A 19,010-nucleotide genomic window follows, 5' to 3' on the forward strand; every position below is an offset into this window, starting at 1 on the left:
TTCTACTTCTGTAACCATGCTGATGCCCTTGAGCTATACATAACAATGCACTGTACCTAAGTCCTGTCACATACATCCTGCCATCTGTATGCTGGTCGGCTGATGATCACATACGAGCCTAAAAGATAAGGGAACATCTGACCCGCTCACAGAAGGAGTTACTGAGAACAAAGAACCCAGATAGTGACTCCAGAGGAGCCCAGATAGTGACTCAGGATGAGCGCAGATAGTGGTTCTGGACACTCGGACCCGGAGATAGTGGCTCCGGACGAGACTACGTGACTACGTGACTGGCCCTGAGGACTCAAACCATATAAAAAGGCTGCCCTAACTAGCGCAGACTGCTGCATCCACCTGAGGTGTAGCCCCAGCATGTTGGTCTGAATAAACTTTTTCTCTTGCAAGAGTCTTCTCGACTATCCCGTCTCTCTCTCTTGCGGCTCCGGTCCCAACACCTCCAATGCTCACTCCTGAGCACAGAGCCAGAAAGCATTCCTGAGCACCAAGTATGGCTCCAAGCCAGTCATGACAGAGAGGAAAAAGTACCTGTACCTGGCAGACCTCATGCTGGTGCGCTACAGAGGCCACTGGGGTCTTGGAAGAGCTCTGTGAGTGCGGGCCTTACTCTTCTAGGCAGGGAAACAGGCTCAGGGAAGCGCCGCAGGCCCCTCAGGTTGAAGATGGTTGGCCCGGTTTAGAGACAGAACTCCGGCTGCGAATTCTGTGGATTCCTTTTGTGACCTCACCTTTCCACTTTCTGCTCCCGGTGGTCATCTTGCTTGTATTCAAAGAGAGTTGTGGATGGTGAAAATTTCACTTGCCTTTTTTTTTTTAAAATAAATTTTATTGGGTCACCGTGAGATACAGTTACAAATTTGCATGATTATGTTTCAGTTACACAGTGCTTGAGCACCCACCCCTCCACCAGTGCAGTTTCCACCTCCATTGCGCCTAGAGTCCCTCCCACCACCCCCGCCCCATCCCACTTCCTGCCTCTGTGGCAGGTCCATTCCTTCTTACCCTCTCATTTGGAGCATTATGATTTGCAATACAAATACTAAGAGGCCATCCTGTTTGGTCCTTGGTCTACTTTCAGCACTTCCAATCTACTTTCATCTCCCATCCCGGGCAATCCCTCCAATCATCATGTACTTAGTAGTTCCTTCTCCATCCCAACTGCCTTTCTCCCCCAGCCTGTGGGGCCGGCTTCCTTGTCTGTTCTTTGGCCTATACTTTCGCTTTAAAATATACGTATCCTGTAATCCTGAGAGCAATCTTTATTTGACCTGGAGTTCTATGTCCAAAGCAGGGGCGTGTCACCTGTAGAGGTGTGAAAGCGCAGAAGCCTTCATAAACTCTCGGATCCTCTTTGCTAAAGTTGCAAACTCTGAGAAACACATCCACCAGCTTTGCCTTTGTGCGGTGCTGGTTACCGGGGAGGGTAGGGATGAGGAAAGGAGCAGGAAAAAAAATGATGGTGTCTCTATTGCGAACCACAACACCTAATTAGAGAGAGAGAGAACAAAAGGAAATGCCCAGCCACAGTGGCAGGGTGGGGTGGGGGGAGATGGGATTGGGGAGGGTGGGAGGGATGTTGGATTTACCGGTGGTGGAGAATGGGCACTGGTGAAGGGATGGGTTCTCGAACTTTGTATGGGGGAAACATGAGCACAAAAATGTATAAATCTGTAAATGCACCCTCATGGTGATTCACTAATAAAAAATAAAGAAATCAATTAAAAAATGATGGTGTTATTAGTAAACTCAACCTACCGTTTGCAGGCGTAGTACAATGCTGAATCCTGCTATTGATCAAGCCACCTTCAGTTGGGATTCAGATACCTGCATCCAAACAAGGCCAGGTTCCTGGGGCGTGTGCTCTCACCAGACTCAGTGGCATCCCGAGGCTTATCCTGTGTAGTACCAACCCTCTGGTTGGTATGTTGCCATGACTGGCCCAGGCGACCCGCTCTGAAGTGCCGGTGTCGGCAGTCATTTGCGTCTTTCACTCAAGAATCTTAAGATTCAGTATGCCCAAAGACTCCCCGCCATCCTGCACAGTGGGGAAGGGAAATCTGGGGGAATGAAAGATGCAAATGACTTAAAAATGATAAGCTCTTCTTAAGGCTACGTTTAATTTGATGTGCGGGGAGCTTCTGTTCCTCGTGCTGAATATTCATGTTCGGCTAGGAGTCCCGGAGGCTTCTCAGAGGCGCCGGTGCCTCTGGTTTCAGAGTGAAGAGCAATGTGCTTTCTGCTGATAATGTACCTGAGGGGTGCGGAAGGTGAGCCAGGGAATCGGTTAGCGGTTCACGTTCTGATAAATCATTTCTCTAAAAAAAGCTCGCATCGGGAGAGAATGGAGAGCCCCCGGAGGGGGCCTGCTGGATTCCCGAAAGACTTGTTTCTAAAGGAGAATCGTGGAAGGACAAGAAAAGGACAAGCAACCCACCCCTTAATAAGCCCCGACTAAACTCAGTGTGAGGTGCGTGCATCATTTCAAAGTTTATTAGCATGTCGACTCAGGGTAATCACACCCGCACCAATGGCAGAGCGACCCCTCCCTAGCCTTTCCCCACCTCCCTAGCCCTCCCCCACCTCCCCAGGCCTTCCCCACCTCCCCAGCCCACCCCCCCACCTCTCCAGCCCACCCCCCCCCCACCTCACTGTACAGAATGTCACAGGATGAGAAGTGAATGAAAAATCTTGGTTCACACAGGTTCGCAGGATTCTTTATCACTGCTCAGTGCTGGGGTGCGAGACTTACCAGCTTCCTGCTTGTCAGCGTTTTCAGTCATGCCATAAAGGGGAGTTTCTTAATAAATACCATTCCGAGGGCTTTGCCTTGGAGGAAGGCGAGTGTGTATCAGGAGAAAGTAAAAGGGTTGGTTAGATCAGAAAAATGGAAGCAGGACCTCTTAGCGGAGGCAGTGGGGTGGGGGGGGGCACAATGGGAGGTGCTTTAATTGAAAAACACATTTCGAGAGGGGACTGTAAAAAATGAAACACACATGTAAGTGCTTAATTTTAATGTGAACGTTTCAGTGTGTATTCATTCTGGAATCCCCTATACATACCTCCTTTGAGACAAACTGCTCTGATGGGCCTTCCACATCTGTCACTCAAAAACAGTTTCCAAATTCCCTTTCTTTAGAGCTAAGATTTCAGAGCAATAGCACAACGGTTGGACATTCGTCTTTCATGCAGCCGACCCGAGTTCGATTCCTCCGCCCCACTCGGAGAGCCTGGCAAGCTACTGAGAGTATCGAGTCCACTCGGCAGAGCCTGGCAAGCTACCCACCCGTGTGTACTGGATATGCCAAAAACAGTAACAATAAGACTCTCAATGAGAGACGTTACTGGTGCCCGCTCGAACAAATTGATGAGCAATGGGATGACAGTGACAGTGATGTACTTCCATACTTGAAGCTAGATTTTTATGAGTTCCTCCTTCTCACTCACACCTAATCCATTAATAGCATTTTAAAAAAAGGTAGGGTTTTTTTTTTTTTGATCCTATTCAAAGCACCTTTTCAAATATTTAACTTGTTTTTTAGAGAAAAACACCTTCCATTCTTTTTGAACCTAAATGCTTTGCACAGTAGAACATTCAGTGCTTTTTAATTGCTCAGACAGCTTCTGCTAGGACCGAGTAGGAACAAACAAATGACGCCTGAAAGTAACAGCCCAACTGGGCGTCTTGTTCCCACCTCACAGGAAAAGTCCCATGTTGGGTGAAAAATGAGGCTTTATGGGGTAGAAAGTGACTTACAAACTGAAAATCAGTGTAATCAAGCACAGACGTATACAGGTCTCAGGAAGGGGTGCTGAGGTCTGGTTTTATATCAAGTAGAGTGGTAAGGTGACAAACAGCCTCCACATATTTGGAAGCTTCTAGAAGAACACTCACGCCAGTTTCGATGAGGGGAAAGGTATTTCTGTGCCTTGTTTGCATGTACAAGAAACAGTGGAGAAAACATCCTCAAGGGCACAGTGTACTCAAGGGCTTTGCAGGGTGATGAGGATGAGGAGGGAGTGAATTCTGGGTCTAGGAGTCCTGTCATACAACCTCACAGGACCAGTTCCATCCATTCAGGGGTCTGGGGTCTGTTCTGGTCTAATTTGAGCCCAATGAATGTCTTTTGGGGAGGGGTTATCACATGGTCCAAATCATGGCCGTAACCAGTGTGTAGTTTTTGCTTCTTTATCTTTTGTTTGTTTGTTTGATCGATTGATTGGTTTGGGGCCATACCCGCAGTGTTCAGGGCTCACTCTTGTTGGGGCTTGGGAGACCATTCAGGCTGCTGGGCATCAAACCTGGCTTGGCTGCATGCAAGGCAAGTGCCTAAACCCACTGCACTATCTCTCCAGCCCACTTCTTCACTTCAGAGAGCTTCAAATCTCAGTTTTGATGAGAAGATAAGGGGGGGCAACATTTTTTTCCCCATCACCCGATTAAAGCCCCATATTACGTACGTTAAAATGCTAGACAGATGCTTGTAATTTTATCATGTGATGGCTGTGGTGACTCAGGTGAGTCTTTGAGAGGAAGTGGGATAGGCCTGTTAATCTTGTGATTCATTCAAACGAAGGTTAATTTATGGCTTTGAACAATCTTCAAAGAAGGAGCCGACTGGACTCTGGACACATTTGCAGAAATGTTTTTTACATTTATTTATCTGATTTATTTTAGTTTCGGGGCCACACCTGGCAATGCTCAGGAGTTCGTTCTGGTTCTGCACTCAGGAATCACTCCTGGCAGTGCTCGGGGACCATATGGTATGCTGGGAATTGAACGTGGGTTAACCGCATGCAAGGCAAACACCCTACCTGCTGTACTATCACTCTGGCCCCAACATCAATTTTTTTAATTAAAAATTTTTTTTTTTTTTGCTTTTTGGGTCACACCCATCGATGCACAGGGATTATTCCTGGCTCTACACTCAGGAATTACCCCTGGTGGTGCTCAGTGAATGTTATGAGATGCTGGGAATAGAACCCAGGTTGGCCGTGTGCAAGGCAAATCACCCTACCTGCTGTGCTATCGCTCTAGCACCCCCTCCAACATTTATTTTTAACTGAAGATGATTTACAAAAGTTAAATGGTTTCTGTTTTATATACTTATTTATTTTTAGTTTATTTAAAAATTTTTCAAATTTGTATTGAATCACAGAGATATATACATTTACAAAGTTGTTAGTGATTGGATTTTGGCCATATAACATTCCAACACCTGTACCTTCACCAGTGTACATTCTCCACCACCAGTTTCCTTCCAGACCCCTGCTCCCCCTGCCATTATGGCAGGCGCGCGCTCTCTCTCTCTCCCCCCTCCCTCCCTCCCTCCCTCCCTCCCTCCCTCCCTCCCTCCCTCCCTCCCTCTCTCTCCCTCTCTCTCCCTCTCTCTCTCTCTCTCTCTCTCTCTCTCTCCCCCCTTTTGGGCCTTTTGCTATACAGATACTGAAAGGTTATCAGGTACATCCCTTTACCTACTTCCAACTCTCAGTTCATGTCGCAAACAATCATTTCCAACTGTTACTGTCATGTTGGTTAAAGCTTTCTGTTTTGTGGGTGCCATGTTGTCACGTCACCTCAACAGCCAAAGCACCACTATTCCCTCCACCATTGTCCACGGGGCCTTTTCAACCCAACCTCATTTGGTGACCTCAGTGCCATGATCTGATCCCAAAGATTGGTTCTCATTGGCCGTTGTCTCTTCCTTTGCATTCTGTCTATAAAGCACATGTAGGTGAGATCATCCAGTTTTTGTTATTCTCCTCCTGACTGATTTACTCGTGGTTTGGGGGACGTGTCCAGTAGTGCTCAGGGCCTACTCCCAGCTCAGTACTGGAGGGTTGCTCCTGGCAGTGCTTGGAGACCATACGGTGCCAGGGAGCAAAGCCAGACCTCTCACATGAAAACTAAGCACACGAGCCCTTTGAACTCTCTCCCCAATCCATCCTTCTCACTTGTTTTGTTTAGCGTGAACTCCTCCAGTTCCATCCAAGTTGTAGCAAAAGGCAGGATTTCCTCTTTTGGCCAAGCAGTATCCCACTGTGTATGAAGACCACATCCTCCTGATCTGCCAGCTCTTTGCCATTTGAGTTATTTCCAGATCTTTGATATTCTAAATAGCACTGTCATGAGTATAGGTGTGCATATATTTTTTGGGGGGCTGTTTTGTTGTTGTCGTTGTTGTTATTGTTGTTCTTGGAATAGATACCTGGGCATGGAATTGCTCGACTGAAAGATCATTCTATTCTAAAACTAAAACACAATTTTGATAGCTGCCTCAATGAGCAAGAACAACAACAACAAAAGTTCCTTGTTCTACAAAAAGTGAACTGGTGGTGTTTTTTTTTTCACCCCCTTTTTCCAGATTGAGCAAGTCCATTAGCGTGAACTTAAATTTCCAGGGACTCTTCTGAGAAGAATGGAAGGTGACAGGTCAATCCGAGCTGAAGCAAGTGCAGGTAAGAGACTATAAAAAGATGGGGCTTCTGGGACTCCTACGTGCTTAGATCCTCCTCTGAGACCCGAGTCCATCTCAGAGACGCTTTCCAACGCGCTGGCTGCCTCTCAGCTCTCCTCCTCTGCCAAGCTGTCTCGGGGGAAGGAGGGTTGACCTTCTGCTGGAAATACGTACCCATCATCTTCTCAGTGGAAATCCCACAGCACTTACTTGCAGTCAGCTTCAGGCCTGTATCCTAGCAATGGGATGTGGAAAATGGCAGCATTGCGAAGCTTAGTGGGAACTCCTCTCTTTTCCATCACATAAACCATGCCTTCCCTACTGAACTATGTGGCATTAGACTTTATAAAAAGATTTAATGCTGGACCAATCGGTGGGAAAACAAAACAGGATTTTTTTTTCATGAAAAATGTTATGTGAAATTTCTTGGCCGTATGGAATTATTGAGTAAATCATATTGAATATCTCCAGGCTGTTACCTTTCTGGAGCACAGGGCAGAAAGCAGGAGAAGAGATTCTGTTTGCATTTTGGGAGATGCCAGTAGGATCTTTTGTGCCTGCGTTTGAAGCTGTGTGTGAATAATCACCAGGGGTTACTAGCATGGACTGTATGTATTCATATCTTAAATGGAAACTCAGAGGCATTTTTATTTGCCCTGCATTCTGATAGAAGTTGAATTTTATTTTATTTCTGATTTTGGGGGGCCACACCTGAGGAACTTGGGGGTTACTCCTGGCTCATTGCTCAGGGGTCATTCCTGGCAGCCACGTGGGATGCTGAGGATGAAACTCAGGTCAGCAACGTGCAAGGCGAATGCCCTCCTATCTCTCTGGCCTCTAAAAAGTTGAATTTTAAGGAACAAAATCTACACCATACCATCCTCAGGGAGTGGTGAGGGATTGAGCTGCTCTCAAGGGCAAGTCAGATTCCATAGGAGGAGGAATGTCTGTACTGAAGTGGGGTCTGTTTGGAGAATTCTTTCCCCTCAATCTCACCGTAGGTGTGAAGGAAGGGGTCTCAGCCCAGAAGAAATGCTTCTAGTCTTGGTGGTCAGTTTTTGATATACGTTTGCTACAAGCGTTGCACTTGTAGTACTGGATTGCATTTATAGATTGGACATTATAGAGCCAGAACTGTTTTCTATTATTATGGACAAGAACATTAGGCACTTTTTATAGCTTTTTTTTTAACCCCAAAGCCTTCCTGACTCATTTCTCTCTTCACTTTCTTTTGAGTTCAAACTCTGACTCACCCATGAAATTTGTAGTTAAGATACAAGTGAGAGAGCCAGATTTGGTCCCACAAACATCAAACTGTGATGAGAAACTTTTTTTGTTTTAATCTGACTCTATTTTAAATGTGGAATTATATATATATATATATATCAGATAATTAGAGTGGGCATAATTATATTTCTATTTATTTCTGCTGTAGTTCCTTGTAATACAGGTACTTAAAAATACTCCCACATTTTTCCTTCTGTGATTATTAATCAATATAAATTTGGTTAATGTTACAATATTTACTGCACTGTGCATTTGATCTTGAGCATTGCAATGTGTTTTGGCGCACAAATGTAAAATGAGAGATAGTATTATGTAGGTAAACAGAAGGGCTATTATAGCCATTAAAATGACAATTATAAATCTTCTCACGATGTCTTCAGTGAAAAGTATCTTAAATAATTGAAGAAATATTAATGATTCATGCAGGTTGGAATACTTGTAAAGCCCAGTTTGTCCTTTAAGATACCATCGCTCCTCTCAGACCCTTGGATTTCTTTCAAAAACCTTTTTTTTTGTGCTTTCTTTTCAATATCATATACTTTGTGCAGATTTGAATATTTATTAATGATTCAGGAATGTCTATGCCAAAATGTGGCTATATTGCAAGTTACATAATGACATTTCTTCTTTTCAAAGCAAAGTATTTTGTATTCTCAGCAAGCCAGAGGAAGGATGGATAACTATATTCTGGGTAAATAGAAAGAGCTTTTGCTATTTGGAAGCTGAACAATTTGTTTCTTTTTTTAAAAAAAATATTGGTTACTTTGAGGGTCACTTTGTGTCTGTTAGTTTGAAATGAGATAGATAGTCTTTAAAATTTTATTTAATTTTATTTTTTGATTGAATCACCATGAGGTAACATAGTTGTAAAGTTGTTCATCACTGAGTTTCAGTCATATGATGTTCCAATATTCTATCCTTCACCACTACACATTTCTGGCCTTTTGTCACTTGTCTCTTATCATCCCATTTATCTTTGGTTTGCTCGAGCGGGCACCAGTAATGTCCTTGTCACATGCTAATGTAGCCCCATGGCATCTGCTCGCTCCAGGAACATGAAAAGCCTCAAACCGTTCATTCAGAGTTTTGACTAAGAAGTCTGACCATCTCATAGGTGGGCGGCCACTCGGTCTTTTGACGTCCTGTGGAATCCGGTTGGTAACAGCTCTAGTCCAGCAGTCATCTCTAAATCGCATTACATATCCGGCCCATCTGATTTTCAGTGCCTTGGCAAACGAGATAGCGTCCCTGATTCTTGATCGTCGATGGAGGTTGGAACTCCAGATTCCTTCTCTCACTTGAGTGAGACATGATACTCCTAGCATAGCTCTTTCGATTCCTCTTTGAGATATCTGAATAGTGTTCTTGTCCTGTTTTCCTAGGGCCCAGGTCTCTGGGGTATACGTTAGTGCAGGAAGAATAGTGAAGTTGAAAAGATGTGCCTGGAGTCAGAGGTTCTTCATCCTCTTAACAACTTCTTCGACACTCTTGAAGGTGTTCCACACTGCTCTCTTCCTCCTGTGCAGTTCTGGCGCCAAGTCATTCCTCATGTTGAGTTCTCAACCCAGGCATACATAACTGCTGCATTCGGAGATGTTCGTTTCATTGAGAGCAAATGGAACGTTAGGGACTGGTTCATTTTTTATGAACATTGTTTTGGTGAGATTCAGCTGCAGTACGACCTTTTCATACTCATGGTCAAAGTTGGTGAGCATTTGTGCCGCTTGGCTAATGTTTGGTGTTATGAGAACAATGTCATCAGCAAAGCAGAGGTGGTGTAGTTGCCTACTATCTATCTTTACTCCCATTCCTTCCTATTCCAGTCATTGAATGGCATTCTTGAGGGTGGCACTGAAGAGTTTCGGTGAAATGGTATCACCCTGCTGAAACCCTTTCTTTACGGCGATCATCACTTCCTTGTAGAATGGTGAGATCCGGGTGGTGAATCTGTAATACAGCTCACAGAGGATCCTGATGCACTGAGTTTGAATGTCCTGTTTGGCTAGGGCTTTGATGACTGCTTCAATCTCAACAGAATCAGAGGCCTTCTTTAAATCAATGAATGTTAGACAGAGCAGCATCTTGAACTCTTGCGAAACTTCATTGAGCTTGGTCACTATGTGGATATGGTCGATTGTGTTGAATCCTTTTTTGAACCCAGCTTGCTTGCATGGTTGTCCTTAGTCTAGTGTTCTGCCTATTATATTCAGGATGACTCGAGTGAACAACTTACAGATGATGGACAACAGGCAGATTGTGTGATAGTTGCCGATGTTGTAGATGTCTCCCTTGTACAACAGAACGGTCCTGCTGGTTTTCCATTGGGACAGAACCTTACATTCAGGCAGGTAGTGTGTGAAGAGCTGAGCCAGTATTGATGAGTACCGGTGGCAGATTCTTCAGGTGTTTGGGTCTAACCTTATCTGGACTGGGTTCAGTACGCGTCTTTACTGATGAAATGGTATGTTGGATTTTGGAAGGGAGAATATTGGGAATGACATATCCATCCTGCGGAACTTGGTATGTGGGCAGGTGGATGTGGCTTTCGAAGAGATCTGAGTGGAAGTTGTGAATAATCCTCTCCATTGCCCTTCTGGAAGATGTGATAGATCCATCTGGACGTCAGAGGGCAGTCATCTTGGTCTTGTAGTTGGCGAGGGATAGGCGAGCGTTGCCAATATTTTTCCCAGTTTCTGCCACATTGGCCAACATTGCTGCTCTTTGAGGTCTTCCTTTATCGCTTCTCTGCACAGCCTTTCGAGTTCAGACATTAACTTGCGATTGCCTGAGGCTTGAGCCAAACCACGTTGGCAAATGAGCTCGAGAGTTTCCGAAGACAGGCGTCTGTTTGTGGCTTTCCCACTCTCGGCATTCTTTGCGCAGTCATGGAGGTGCTGAACCAGTCGATCGTATTCCTTGTTGATGCTGTCAACAATGGCATCTTCTCATGTTGCAACAATAGTGCCAAAGAGCTCCCAGTGGTGGTCATTCTGTGAGTTCTCTTTTAAACTTAAACTTTGCAGTCCTTTCTTCCCGCTCTGTAAAGTAGAATTTTGCACGAAGGAGATGGTGGTCTGATCCCATTTGGAATTTTGGGACAACAGCAACATTGGTCAGGCAAAACCTTCGATTGAATATATGTGGTCAATTTCATTGTGGAATTGTCCACCGGGAGACTCCCATGTCCAACATTTAGATTTGGCCTCTGGAACTGTGAGTTGCCATGGATGGTCTTGGCCGACATGATGAACTGAGACAGTGTCTCACCCTATTCTTTCCATTCTAGGCCATGGGTCCCCATGTGGAGTTCTTTGGGCGACCTTCTTGGTCCTATCTTGGCATTAAAATCACTGACAATGATCTTGTAGAAGGTGTGGTCTTCTTTCTAGAATTTCTCCAGCTTCATGTAGAACTTCTCAATTTCTTCTTCATCGTAGTTGGGTGTTGGTGCATAGATGACGAAGATAGAGACTGCCGGCAGTGAGCCACATCTATTCAAGCATAAGCGTCCGATTTGGGTTGTTAGGAATTCAAATAAATCAGTGCTCATGGCCAAGTGAACGTGTTGATAAAGACACTGACGCCACTGATGCCTCTATTGTCCCATGTTCTGAGGAACAGTTTCTCTTCAGTGTCAAAAATGGTGTAATGTGATCGATGACTTCTCATCTTGGTCAGACCAATGATGTCGTACTTCATCTTCTGCACTTGTGTCACTATCACTGGATGCTTCTAGTGCCAGTGTACGTGCATTGAATGTACAGACAGTCATTTTAGTCCTTTCTTTTGGCTACTTTGTCTACTTTGTCCCTGAGATTTTATCAGCCTCTCCTTGCTCATCCTTCTTAACACTGCCATACTGGGGGCTCTTTCAGTGTCAGGGGAATGAGGCCCATTGTTACTGTTTTTGGTATATCGAAAAGCGGATTTTTGTGACCTTGGACTCCAGGCTCAACGGGACCCAGAAACATATCCTCTGCCTGCTTCCCCCGATCTCCGGAGCTCCAGGGATCACACCCAGACAACCCACCCTACCGGTGCCAGATAAATACTTCACTGGCCGACTTCTACTATCTCCACTACCCAGCCACCGTGATGTTCCAGGGCACTTTCTGGAGTGTGCGGCCGCATGACACATCATAAAACACTTAATTCCCATTTTTCATAATAACCACACTATATTTGATGGGGTTCAAATATGGTGTGAACCATGTAAGGGTGATTAGAGGCCACCCTAAAAGCCTCCATCCTCTCTGAGAGCTTGGCAAGCTACTGAGAGTATCCCACCTGCACGGCAGAGCCTGGCAAGCTACCTGTGGTGTATTTGATATTCGATATTCGATTCTGGCCTCTAGTGGCCCCAATTTACCTCCCAATCACTTATCCCACAGCTTTCCTCTATAGCAAACACTCCCCCCCCCCCTCTGAGACAGACACAGTCTTATATCAGAAGCAGAAAGTCACTCATTCCAAACAACTCATAGTGTCTGAACATAATGTTTGGATCAAATATGAATCACTTCTACGGTAGACCAAGGACGTTCTTGCATTCTCAGATGAAATTCTTAATGTATTAGGTATTGAGAATATATTGCAGGTATTTACGCTAAGAAATCAGCTTAAAAGTTTAAGACTGCGTAGTTTTCATTGTTTTGTTGTTGTTAGTTCATCAGAATGAGAAGTACAAACCTCAATTAGTCTCAAGGGCTTAGTGACCAGTCTTGTTACACTTTCTTTACATCATTGATTTATTTTGGAGGTTGATCAAGTTTGACTCTAGTTCTGGAATTGGTGCTGATTCTGCATCCCAGGACTTTGGCTGATGTGAGTTGAGGCAGAGTTAATCACCTTTTGGATCCCGGCCAGATGAGCACCATTTCAGTGTGTTCTATGTTTATACAGGCTTTTAAAACATCATTTTAAAGTCAAACTTACCACAATTCTAGGACTCCTGTGTCCAATTGCATGGAAGAGCAGCAAGGTATTTCAAATCATTGACTGAAAGAGGTCACAATTGATTGCAAGTTTTAGCCTTTTTCTAGAAGAAAATGATGCATTATTGTGTTGTGTTAATATTAGTCCTAAGACTAGCATTGGAAGTGTGGGGAGTCAATCAGTATACCCAGTGGAAGAAATCTTTTAATCTTTGCTCCCTCCTTCATCATCCATTATTGTTGCGTGAACGTTCTGCAATCGGAGGCGCTGAGGTAGGAACGCGGAAGAAATATTCACTGATTGGAGGACTAAGGCTCGCTCTGGCTCTTAGCAAAGGCAGAGGGCCTCGTGGACCTCCTTTTATTGATCATGGTACCTCTAAAGGGCGCAATATAGTGACGTCACCAAAGGCATCAAAAACTTACAGGGAGAACATTGAGACAATGGAACATATTATTTCCTTGTATGGGTAGGCCTATAGCCTCGGGAAAAGAATACAGAACTCAGAAGGAAAAGATACAAAACCGAAACTGAAACCTTCTACAGGCACCTGGATTTACATCCCAAAGACAAAGCTGGGCCAGCACCTGAAATCTACAACTTACAATATCAAAGGTCAGGCCTGGCTAACGCCATCTGCATGTCAAAGACCAGCCAGGCTTCTGTGAGAGAAGGAAAAAATGCTCTTTTCAGTATTCTGAAATTATTTTTCTGAAGGCAGCTTGAAGGGGGAAAATGTTCAGCTTCATCCAAACCAGTCAGGACACACGAGAAGTCTCGCCCATTTTCATGGGTCCCTATGTTCCTGTCCGTAGTACGGTACAGTATACATGGGCTCGCCCTGATAGCTCAGTCCAGCCCCAACACATTATTCGTGAGCATTTGAAGACAAGTTAGATTTGCTTGATTGCATATCTGAATATTGCTTTTTTTGGGTATATTTGTCCTTCTGCTAATTGAATCAGAGCACCGCTGCAAAACTATGCACAGAACCAATCACACTGAACTCTATGGGTAAAAAAGCAGAAAAATGGCACATCTTCCCTTACTGTCAAATGAAATGTGAATTATTAGGATTTTTTAAGAACTCAGATGAGGGTTCTGTTTGCTGCGTCTACATGCATGAGCCTATTTGCATTTCTCTCCACTTATCTTGCCTTCCCTTCTGTTACCATGGAAATGGTACTTGTTTTCATACTTAAAACCAACACGCCGCATGTTTCTGGTTTGGGAGAAGGGGTGGGCAGAGGGTGAGTCCACTGATTCCTAGCTTGCCCCATACTTCTGTTCTTGTAAAAGAATTTCATTATTTATTTGTTTATTTTTGCTGTCATCAGTTTGCCCCATCTAACTTTTCATCAGCACAGTGGTCTAGTGGAATAAGATACATTTGAAAACCTTCTGGTTTCACTTCATCATCTAGCTCCCTCCTGAGCTTCTCTCTTTTAGAAACTTTTAGAAAATGTGTCCTTATCAGCCACGACCATATCATTCTCTCCTGTCATCCTTCTTCTTATTCCATCAAAAAATATGCTTGTCAGAGTCATCAATCATTTCCCCTTTCCTCAATTTTACAACCTATTTTCAGTTATTACCATATTTGACCTTTCAGATCATTCAGATCAATTTGACACAAGGATTTTCGATTTTCTTCTCGCTTTTAGCTTTGGAGACACTGTCATTTTTTCTGCCTCACTTGACTGTTCTTGTTTTCAATAATTGCTATCTTTTTTAAAAAAATAAGCTTAAACAATTTTTATCTTGATGTTTTTAAGAATGAAGCGGACTGGAGTGATATCACAGCAGATAGGGCGTTTGCCTTGCATGCGGCTGACCCAAGTTCAATTTCTCTGTCTCTCTCGGAGAGCTCAGCAAGCTACCGAGAATATTTCACCCACACGGCAGAGCCTGGCAAGCTCCCCGTGGCATATTCAGTATGCCAAAAACAGTAACAACAAGTCTCATAATGGAGACATTACTGGTGCCCGCTCGAGCAAATCTGTGAACAACTGACAGGAATGAAGCGTCTGCTTCATTCCCCACCACCAGAGTGCCAGCATCTGTCCACCTTTGTTTCTAGGTTCTGGTCCCCTCCCCATGCTCGCATGGAGACTCAGCAGTCTCTCTCAGGGTCTGTGGCTGTTGACTATTATCTGGTTCTCCCCCCCACCCCCAACTCTCCTACTGCAGACTCAGCAGTTTCTCTCAGGATAGGCTATTGTTGACTATTGCTTATTCCTTTATTGTGTCTTTAAACTCTGCAGAGAAGTGAAATCCTTCCACATTTGTGCTAATTTCCTAATTCCTTCCTATCACCCTAATTTCTCTGGGTGCCTCAGAGCCTTATCCATAAGCCCTTCCTTTTCTCTATTCACCTTCCAGCTTTTGGTGATTTCTTCAGCTCCCACTTCTTTAATACCTTCCCAGGGCGAACAACTCCAAAATTATTTTATTTTAAATTTTATTTTCATTAAAAACACCACAGTTTACAAAGTCGTTCATTTTACAGTTGTTTCAGGCATTTGGTGTTTTGACACCCCCAGTGTGACCCTCCCTCCACTAATGTCCTGGTTTCCTGTCCCATCCCCAACCTGCTCTGTTAGACACATATCAAATTTACTTTATTTTGTTCTATTTTTGCTTTTTTTGGTCATACCCAGTGATGCACAGGGGTTACTCTTAGCTTTGCACTCAGGAATTACTCCTGGCGGTGCTCAGGGGACCATATGGGATGCTGGGAATCGAACCTGGGTCAGCCGCGTACAAGGCAAATGCCTTACCCACTGTACTATTGCTCCAGCCCCACAAATTTACTTTATATTGTTTGTTTCAACAAAAATTTAAGAAATGGCAAATGGGATAATCAGAAAGTAAGTCAGTAAGAGCCAATTTGTGATTACTTTATGATTTTAACTTATGTAAACAAGGAAAATAAAACCTTTTATTACAATATGATAAAATACTTCTTTTCATTTATATAAAGTAAGTTTTCAACTCGGGAATATAAGATATATTGCATTAAATATTATTATTATTATGGGACAGCAGTGCTACAGTGCATTATTATCATTATTAGAGCCAAGGTTAATTTAATTTTTTTTAACTGGACTGTGACTTTGGGGTCCTCAGGCATCTCTGTGGTGTTCTGTGTTGCTCTCTATCAAGAGAATTATTTGTTAGTCTCTGAATCATGGCTGTTAACGAGCTTATATGGTGTCAGAGGCAGTTCCTGGCCGTGACTGCCAGGCTACTGGAAGCACAGGGAGATGGGGGGAGGTTACCTATTCTCAATTCCGTGTGAGCGTGGAGATTTCAGTCACAAGTCCCGCATGCCTGGGTTTTTCAGCAGATTCACTCATGGATGAGGCTTGTCTGAGCCTGCAGAGATTGGCCGCGGGCATGGAGGTTTTTGGCTGCTGGGGCTCTGTTGGGGTGGGGAGGGTAGCCCACCCGTCCCCCTCCAGGTTGCCCCAGATGAGACAGCCTTACTTCAGAGCTGGAGGCATCTCTATGGCATATCATTCTGTGTTTCTCTCTTCTGAGAGATTTACTTGTGAGTCCTAAATTTTATTTTATATTTGGATCTTGTTATGGTACTTATCATGCCATACCTGTCATTAATGAAACTTTTAAAGAAATTCAGTGCTGGTATATTTTGGAGTCTCCATGAAATAGGTAAGGCCTATGATGTAAATTTCATCCCCTATGTCTTAGACAAACACTGTGGTTTGCAAACTTGTTTATAATGATATGTTACAGGCATTCAGCATTCCAACACCAATCTCACCACCACTGTCTCCTTCCCTCCACCACCATCTCCAGTTTTCCCAACCACCCCTCAAGTCTGCCTCACAACGTGCCCACAATTATTTATTTTATATTACTTGGTGAATAAGCCTTCTCCACCCAGACCCCCCATTTTCCAGTATCTTGGCAGCCACACCCACAAACTGCCCCCAGCACTGTGTAATCCCATCAACGGCCAACATCCAGAGACTATAAGACCAAGCTCCCAGAAGCCTGGGGCCGCGGGACATCTAATAGACTTGTTCTCCCTCTTGGAGAACCTGACAAGCTGCCAAGAGTCTATTGCCCTCATGGGAGAGACTTGAAAGCTCCCCACGGCGTATTCATATTACAAATGCAGTAAAAGATATACACATACCTCTTGGAGAACCCAGCAAGCTACCGAGAGTATTCCGCCCGCACAGCAGAGCCTGGCAAGCTACCCGTGGCATATTCAATATGCCAAAAACAGTAATGATAGGTCTTATTCTCCTGACCCTGAAAGAGCCTCCAATCATTGCGAAAGACAAGTAAGGAGATGCTGCTAAAATCACAGAGCTGGGAGGAATGGAGACGTTATTGGGGCTTGCTCGAGTAAATCGACGAACAACAGGATGACAGTGATACAGTGATATTACTTGGTACCAATAATAAAAAATAAATTTCCTTAGAAGAAAGTTAGTGTAAATTTTTGTATCTTAGCTTGTAGACATTAAGTCCTCATTAAGATGTTGTTACAGGGTAAGCTTTCTGTGTCAGTTGTTTGGTTAGTCGATTGGTTGCCTTCTGTGATATATCCCACCCAATTTGGTGTGTTACTACTAATTCCAAAATTCTTATCTCCAATCTTGACACATTCCTTGAACTCCAGATGCATAGATTCCATTACTTAGTTGTCATCTCCACTTCAAACACTGTGTATTCCAGACATTATCCAGCTTAGTAATGAGTAGCCAAACCTTCACTCTTCTTTTCATTTTTTTTTTTTTTGGTTTGTTTGTTTTTTGTGTCACACCCAGAAATTCTAAGGGATTTTACTTCTGGCTCTGCACTCAGGGATCACTCCTGTGAGGCTCAGGGGACCAGATAGGATACTGGAGGTAGGGGCGGGGCGGGGGAGGGTGTTTGAAACCAGGTCAGCTGAGTGCCAAGCAAGTGCCCTACCTGCGATACCCCCTTGTTTCTGCTTTGTCATTTGGCTCTGACCTATCATTTATGTCTAAATTAGCATTATGTATCTTAAATAGAAGCAAAATATACCAATGAACTGAGGAATTCTTTGTTTCTGAGGGCCCCAAGTGATTCTCACAGAAGTTATTTATTATGTTTTTTTTTTTTTTTTTTTTGTAGATTGTACTGACACTATCCTTGAAAGGGAAGGAATTGGATTTCAGGCCTGTTCTTTTAAAAAAGTTTCTGTCTGTAGCTGTTTCCTATAAAGCCACACCTCACATAGTCTCTAAACCTAACATGTGACTGTTATCCTGTAGTAAGTTTAGAATTATATCTTCAATATTGTGACTGTCTTATTGACGTTTTATATAAATACATTGTTCTGTCTTGGTTTTGTAACATTCTCTTCTCATCGCAATGGTTCATTACAAACCATTTGTAATGAATTTTCAGCGTTTACAATCGATGTTAGCAGAAGCTCCAGATCCAGTTCGAGTCTTTATACCCCAGAAGCAGGATTGCAACATGTCAGTATGTCCTGCCTCTAGGACACTCTTTTGAATTAAGACGTTCTAATAGACTCCAATATAGGAATATATCATATTTAAATGAACAAGAAATATGCTGTAACTTGGGAGAATCTTAGGAGATATTTAATAAATATTAGGGCATTTACCTTGCACGCGACTGATCCGGGTTTTATTCCTCTGTCCCTCTTGGAGAGCCTGGCAAGTGACTGAGAGTATCCCGCCCGCATGGCAGAGCCTGGCAAGCTCACCAGTGGCATATTTGATATGCCAAAAACAGTAACAAGTCTCACAATGGAGATGTTACTGGTGCCCACTCAAGCAAATTGATGAACAACGGGATGAAAGTGCTACAGTGCTACACCCCTTTCAGTATTGTCTCTGCACCTCGTGGCCTCTACTCATCAGTGTGGAAAAAATATGTTTCCTCTGAAATGATGACAGAAGCATCAGTTTCTGTCCATTTGACTGCACATCAGCTTCATTTCACATATATCAATGATGTGAGTGCTTTAAAATACAGACCACATTGCACTAAGGATAATGAAATTTGTTATTCTTCGAGAGCTGATTGATTTCACCTTTGGGTAATTTTGGGGTCCAATTCATTATCTGAGACATAGACTGTCCAGTGATTTTAGGGAAGACAAAATATAGGTTACATAGCAAAATGGTAGTGCAGTTTTGATATCAGGTTTGGGGACTGATTGATTTGGTGGACAGAACCCTCTGGGCTGAGGTCTGAAAATCTAATCACAGCTATTATTCTATTCTGAGCAGCTCTGTAAGCCTCAGTATGACTGGCAGGGTTGGGGGGGGAATGAGATAG

Source organism: Sorex araneus, chromosome 2, assembly GCF_027595985.1.
Source record: "Sorex araneus isolate mSorAra2 chromosome 2, mSorAra2.pri, whole genome shotgun sequence".
NCBI classification, from domain to species: Eukaryota; Metazoa; Chordata; class Mammalia; order Eulipotyphla; family Soricidae; genus Sorex; species Sorex araneus.